Raw genomic sequence first — 7,939 nt, forward strand, 5'->3', positions numbered from 1 at the left:
TCTTCTGGTGAATCACCCCATGTTCAGATTAGTCACCCTCTTGCCTACTGTAACACTCCACTGTTTGGTAAGTCATCATCCTTCCCTTTGTAATATTTCGTTGTCTGGTGAGTCACCCTGCTGTCCACAGTAACACTGAATTGTCAAGTGAGTTGCTTTGCATTCTATAGAGTTACATACTCCAGTTGAAATATAATGGAGATATCGGTACTTTCACGAAGTGCAGTAATCTATCTATCTATCTATAGCCCGACGCCCTAATCCCGCAAAGGGTGGCCGCAGACAAAACGCCTCCAAGTCGCTCTGTCACCCATCATTTGACTACCCTCCCTCCAACTCACCCCCCCCTCCCTCATATACCTCTCAACTCCATCCCTCCTCCTCATCCTCGGTCTACCCCTCCCTCTCCCTCCCTCCACCTCACCTACATACACCCTCTTAGTCAGTCTTTCATTCTCCATTCTCTCCACATGTCCAAACCACCTCAGTGTATTTCTCCTAATCTTTTCAACCACATCCACATCTACCCCACAACGTTCCTTCACTTCTTCATTCGTCAACCTGTCCCTCCATGTCACTCCACATGCTCCTCTCAAGTAACTCATTTCCACTGCTCTCACTCTTGACTTGTTCCCCTCTTGCAAGGTCCACGCCTCGCTTCCATACGTCAGGGTAGGGATCACAATAGTATCATGCAGTGACTTCTTAACTTCCATACTCACCTCACTATTTCTCATTACTGCTTTCGGTGAAGCAACAACCTTCCTTCCCTGCTGTACCCTTTCAAGCACTTCATCCCCTAAAGTTCCATCCTTACTCATCACACTACCCAAGTACTTGAATGCACTCACATTCTCCATATCCTCACCATCCAACCTCACTGTACATTCTGTGACTTCATTCCTCTCAAACACCATAACTTTACTTTTGTTTACATTACCTTTCAGCTTCCTCCTCCTTCACACTGTCCCAAATTCATTCACCAAACCTTGCAACTCCCATTCGTCTTCACTCAACAATACTGTATCATCAGCAGACAGCAACACATGAATCTTCCAAATCTCACCCTCATTCATTAGAGCCATCCCCACATCCACTGCCCTACCTTGCACCTCCTTTACAACCCCATCCATGTATATATTAAACAGCCATGGAGACATCACACAACCCTGTTTCAGTCCCACATTGAGATCAAAGAACTCACTCAGCTCACCATCCACTCGCACCGTAGCCCTAGCTCCTTCGTACATACTCTTCACAGCATTCAACAGTTTCCCCTCCACCCCATATATTCTTAATACCTTCCACATACCTTGCCTATCTATTCTGTCATAAGCTTTCTCCAAGTCCATGAGGGCAGCATACACTTTCTTTCCCTTCTCTAGATACTTCTCCACTAAACATCTTGGAACAAATATCTGATCTACACACCCTTTTCCCTTCCTAAATCCCCCTTGTTCTTCTCCAACTAGCTCCTCCGTCATATGCCTAAGCCTATCAATCAGTATTCTACCATTTATTTTACCAGTCACACTAAGGAGGCAAATACCCCTATGGTTACCACATACTTCTCTCTTCCCTTTTCCTTTGTACAAAGGAACAATTATACCTGATTTCCAGACCTCTGGAACCCTTCCCTCTTCCCAAGCCAATCTACACAACTTCCATATCCACTCCACAACAATCTCGCCCCCATAACTAAGCATTTCACCACACACTCCATCAATTCCTTGGGCCTTTCCTATCTTGATCTTCTTTATTGCTTCCACTACTTCCGCCCTACTGATCTCTTCCTCCCTCCTCTCATCTCTTCTCCCAGCCATTCCCCAACCACTTATACTCGCATTGCCCTCACTCTCTACATTCAGCAAATCCTCAATGTGCTCCTTCCATCTCCTCAATTTCTCTCTCTTCTCCACCAACAATCTATTATTCCTATCTTTCACTTCCCTACTATATCCCCTTGCACACTGCCTTACTTTCTTTACCTCCTTCCAAAACAATTTCTTACTCTCCCTCCATTTCACACTCAGATTCCTCCCAAACTCTTCATCCACTTTCTTCTTACTCTCCTTCACCAGTCTCTTCACCTCCCTTCTCCTGCTCACATATACCTCTCTCTTCTCTCTCTCATCTTCTCCCCTACCTCTACTCGCTAACCATTCACTATATGGCTTCTTCTTTTCTTCCACAGCTCGTTTCACCTAATCATTCCACCATGCTGTCCCTTGCACACCCTTGCATCTCCTCCTCACTCCACAAACCACCTCACATGCTGCGCCTATCTCTTCCGTGAATATCTTACATAGGTCTTCCACACTTTCCATCTGCTCTAGCTCATACCTTCCCAATCTTTCTTCCACTATACTCTTATACTCTGCCATTTTCTCACTATCTTGCAATTTCTCCAGTCTTCTCACAGGAGCTGTTTCCTCCAGTCTTCCCCTTTGTCTCCTTAACCATTTTCTTTGCAGCTTTATCTTGGCCATCACTAAGTGATGGTCCGAGACTCCATTCCCCCACCCTCTCCACACTCTTGCATCCAACACTTGTCTTCTCATTCGCTCATCCACACACACGTAGTCAATCATTGCCTTTCGTTCAACAAGTTCAGCATCCATCCTCCTCATTACTCTCCATGTATACCGGTGGATCATCTTATGCCGAAAGTAGGTGTTGGCTATTGTCAAACCTTTACCAGCACAGATGTTCACCAAAGCACTACCATTCCCATCTACTTCAGCTGGCACACCCCACTGACCAACCACTCCATCCACTCATACATTCCCAACTTTGCCATTCATGTCTCCAATCAAAAGCACTCTCTCACTCCTCTCAAATTTGTCCATACATGCTTCTATTCTCGCCCAAAACTCATCTTTTACTCTTGCCACTTGGTCCTCTGTCGGAGCATACACACATACAATTGCCCACGCTTGTACAGTATACCTACTTTCATCCTCACCCATACAATCCTTGCACCCACTGTTCCATACTCTCTTATATTCTCCTTCCACTTTTTGCTTATCATCAGACATACTCCCTCTCTTGCCCTCTCATTCTCATTAACTCCCGCACATATACCTAAACCATATTCCCATTCTCTCACCCTTTCACCTCTCCATTTAGTTTCAGTCAGTCCACATATATCCACTTTTGCATCCTCAAGCACCTGAACAATCTCTCTCTCTTTCACTCCTCTCACATTCCATGTCCCCACCCTCAGAATGTCCTTTGTCCTTTCCTTAGTCGTCAACGTATGGTCTGTCCTGGTCCGAGGTGCTTTATTCGCTTGTTTAGTTAGTTATTTTTACGGGGTGGGGCACTAACCCACCACCAACCCTTTTAGTCGCCTCGTACGACAAGCAGGGATACTGAGGGAGTATTCTTGAAACCCCCCTACCCTCAGGGGGGGTAATGCTACTTATATTTAGGAGCAATTAATGTTAGTACCCAGAGTTGTTATATTTATTTATACTTTGTATATTTGGCATCAACTACTCACAGTAATTTAAATTCTCAAAATATTATCAAATGACATACTATGGGTCACAAAAGTATCGTTGCTCACTATGCGTGAAACATTATGGACCAAAAGGTCACTGAAATATTAGTGTTCGATTTACCACATGTTGGTATACTGATGGTAGGTGGTGTTATAGCAATATCCTCTTGCAATATCCTCTTGCAAACATACAGCAAATGTTATGTTTATATAAACAGAAATATTAGTGTTCGATTTACCACATGTTGGTATACTGATGTTAGGTGGTGTTATAGCAATATCCTCTTGCAATATCCTCTTGCAAACATACAGCAAATGTTATGTTTATATAAACAGACATTGTTTATACACAATGAGACGTTGATAAACATCGACAGTTGTTCGAATGTTTTTGGTAGGCATCAGACCCCCTGTGCACCGATACTTTTGTGATCCATAGAACAATACTTACTGCCCCAAGTATCTTTAGTCGGTATATGGTTCCGAGGGAGTCCTTCCTGTTATTCTCAAGATCTGCAATTCAGTACTGAACTCTTCCCTATACTAACTGTTTTGTTTTGTTAAACAGTACTATTCCCTTTAGCTGAAGTTTTGCACTGATTTACATTGTTCTCAAGACGGATGACGGCTGCCGGCCCCTCAGTCGTTGCTGCTGTACTTTATATCCTTGCTAAGCGCTTTCATTTTATCCTTAGCCTCATTTAGAACGATGATGTCTCTCTTAGCTACTTACCTCCGCCAATGAACTTGGGTGAGGTTATGTATTCACCCATATTTGTTTGCTTTTGTTTTGTTTGTTCACAAGATATCTCGGAAATTTATTGATGGATTTCATTTATATTTTGTCGATATGTGAATCATGGGCAAGGAAAGAGTTGTTTATATTCTGGTGGTGATATGATTTCCAGACTCGGTACAGGACTTTTTTTATTTTTCATAACATCTCAAAAGTTTATTGATGGACTTCAGTGAAATACTTTGGATATGTGGGCCATGGATAAAGGAAGAACTGATAAATTTTGGTGGTGATCTGAATTGTCTGATGTAGACGTTGGAGGAGGTATGCAGTCTCTGACTGCACTTAACTTGTGTTTGCTGTCTCCAGACACCGTTGTTGAATAAGGGAATTTTTTTTTGAACTGGAGGTTTTGGTTATAACTAAAATGCAGTATAATGTCACCAAGGGCAACCCAACACCCCCAGAAGGAGCCCACAGAGGAGCATATACAGCACGTCTGGACTCTGGACGACAGGGCATAAGTCCGCCCAGGCCACGTGCCCCTATGACCTGGAGCTCCCCTGCTGCCACCATAGCAGGAATACGAGACTACCTTCCGGGCAAGCCAACCACCGGCAGCCACGGGGTGGAGCTGTTACTCCTGCTCCATTTGGCACCCCTAAGACGGCTGGTAGCTGCACAACCCTCCTACAGGAGACGGCCTGCAGCCACTCCAGAGGTAACCAGGAGATGGCCGGTAGCTGCTCCAAAGGTGCCCCTGAGTAGGCCTATAGCTGCTCCCTCCCCCAGGCCACGGGCAATAGCAGGGCCTTAGAGACAGTTGGTAACCATGCCCCTAGAAGGCCACGGCCAGTAGCTGGGCCCTATGGTAGGAGACGGCCAGTAGCCACTCCTTCATCAGGTGCTGACTCCTGCCCACCAACCTACGACCCAGAGGGAGCTACCAGCCTGGAGGAGTACTGGAGAGGCCCCGTGACTACCACCAGTCTCTTTTCCCTGCAGCCAGTTCCTGAGAGGACTCGCCTGATGGACCCCGACGTAGGCCAACGTCACAGACCCCTCCTGAAAGTGTCCCCAACTGCCGTGGACAGCAGCCCTTGGGACCTCCAGACCGCCCTCAGGACCCCACGGCGGGACCTCCCTACACCCCAACACCGGAGATCTTCGTCCTCCATCAAGCGCCTGAGCGAGATGTTCAGGCAGCTATTTGGCCCCAGCCCTGAGGGCCAGACTCCTGCCCCAAGCCCCGAAAGCGCGGGACCCTTCGCCACCAGCAGCCCCTGGATGAGAGAGGATGCCCCTATGCGTGTTCCCTTGGCCCCTGAACACTGAGGCCCCTGGCAGAACTCACCCCCATCAGTAGTGAGGCTGAGTCTCCTCCGCTGCCCTTGTACCTGACTGCCATGACACCCAGACCCGAAGGTGAATGACAGTGAAAGTACATTGTCCGTGACATAGTGAAGTATAGGCAGAACAGTGAGTTAACAAAATAAAGAAAGTCAGTGAGAAAAGCTTCAGTAACAGGATAAAAGAGTGGTGGAATGAGCAAGGTAACAGTGAAACAGTGAACACGGCAAGGCAGTGAAATATGGGTCTATCACAGTGAGCATGCTACCAAACAGTGACGCAGCACCACACTAAGATTGTACGAAGGCCCCAGTGTTAAAGAAATAATTCCCCGCAATGAAATAATGCCACCAGTTCCACCAATACATTGAACCTAGGCTTGCGGTAATAAGATTGCATAACCTCTCTGCCCTAAGTGCTATTCAACTTACCGGACCTTGTCCTGAGTAGTATCCCACGCGATACTAACATCCCATATCTAGGCCTAAGAATTATAATTGTCCAGTATACCTGTATTTGTGACATCTGCCTGTTCCACTGTAGAATTTAGTAATACACATGTATGGTTGTTGCCCTGAGTTTTTGTTTCATGCCTCTCTCTTATTTGTTTAAGTTCCGGTCTAGAAAGAGAACCCAGCTACACACTAGGCGTTAGAGCAGTGGTTCCCAACCTTTTTGGTCCTGTGGCCCCCCGAGAAAATTATGAGAAGCTCCATGGCCCCTATATAACTCAGATCGTATATTTATATATTTTTAATATTTGATATTGTGCAGAAAACGGTAATTACCCCAATTTACTTAAGGCTAAACTAGCACAGTAAGGTATATTTCATACTTGATTTCTGTCAGGTTTTACCCAGACCAAATATCTTATAATATCTTATATTACCAATAAGGCCCATGGCCCCCCAGTCAATGTCCCATGGCCCCCTTGGGGGCCATGGCTCCCAGGTTGGGAACCGCTGCGTTAGAGGGACGGGAAGCAGACCCTAAAACACCTAGCATTACAGTAATATTCTTTAACCCTTACAGTTGAAGACGCTGCCGTGTGGAATATAAATTAATGGCAGAAACTGCAGTAGGCCTACTAGTAAAGTAACTCTCGTCTGTCAGGCCGAGCAGACCCATTAATTAAGGTCAAGCAGTCTCTCTTGCAGGGCTGACCCATGCAATGAATCGATGTTCCTGTCTGATGACAGCATCTCACAACAGCAGGCGAGGGGAAGAAATTTTGATTGACTACGCTTTTGGGTCTGCCCATGTAATTAACAGGGACACCATAGTAAAAGTAAAAGGTAAGATTGTGGAACAAGTGGAATCGGCAGCCTCATGGGGTTAACAAAGAGTTATAAAGAACTTCCCAACTAACCATCTTTTTTTCTGGCTGCTGGTATGGTTTTCATAGAGGATTTTTCACAAGGGATTTTAAATTACTCTCTTATTCATGGTCATCGTCCATTCACGATCCAGGCAAAATGTTTATGCCTTCTGTTCATCAGCTCTTTTCACTTCATATCTCTACCATTTTTACCTCTGCCAATGGAATTGTGTAACAGCAGGCAGGAATCCCGCCAGTGCAACCACCAAAAATATGTCTCGGCTGTATGGATTCCTCAACTAGTCACTAGTATATCAGCCTAGAACCCCACAGCTGGTCACCAATTTATATATCAGCTGAGTCGTAACCTCACAGTTGATAAGCAAGGTAACGTTGCTCCTGGTTGAAGTCACTTCCGGCTGACACACTCCACCAAAACGTCTTCTCACACATGGGAGATGGCGCGAATCGGTGTTGATCCTGTTGAAGGAACTTAGAAGGTAGCGTGTGCAGGTGAACTGAAACTGAGCAGATTAAATCTCTCTTTATTGGCCACAGAAAGATACAACTGCGACACTGAGAGAGCTCAGAGTTATACATCCCTCTTGTTTGAATGATAAATGCGTTCTGCCCTAGCCAGCCGCCATCCCCTCTGGGTGTGGCGCCGAGTCAGCTAAATCAGAGGTGCTAAACCTCCACAGACAACTGGGATTTATATATGAATAGATGCATCACAACTATACCATGTACATTATACATCTCAATAGAATAGTATTGATTACATGAAGCTATACCAATAAGGTAAATATTTCCCCCAAGACTCAAACATATATACAATTCATTTTTCTCTATCGCCTTCCTTTTACTCTAGGCTTTGATTAAAAGAAGATGTCTGATGCGCATCCCATCCCAAGCCTCACTTTACAGTGAAATGGCGTTTGTTTGTTTAACATTCATACTACGTTGCACATTGTGAATTATGAATGAACAACTTTATATGTAATATGCAACAATAGTGTGAAACTACAAC

This window comes from Coenobita brevimanus, chromosome 27, assembly GCF_032717465.1.
Source record: "Coenobita brevimanus isolate Jiangsu-jjx chromosome 27, ASM3271746v2, whole genome shotgun sequence".
NCBI lineage: Eukaryota > Metazoa > Arthropoda > Malacostraca > Decapoda > Coenobitidae > Coenobita > Coenobita brevimanus.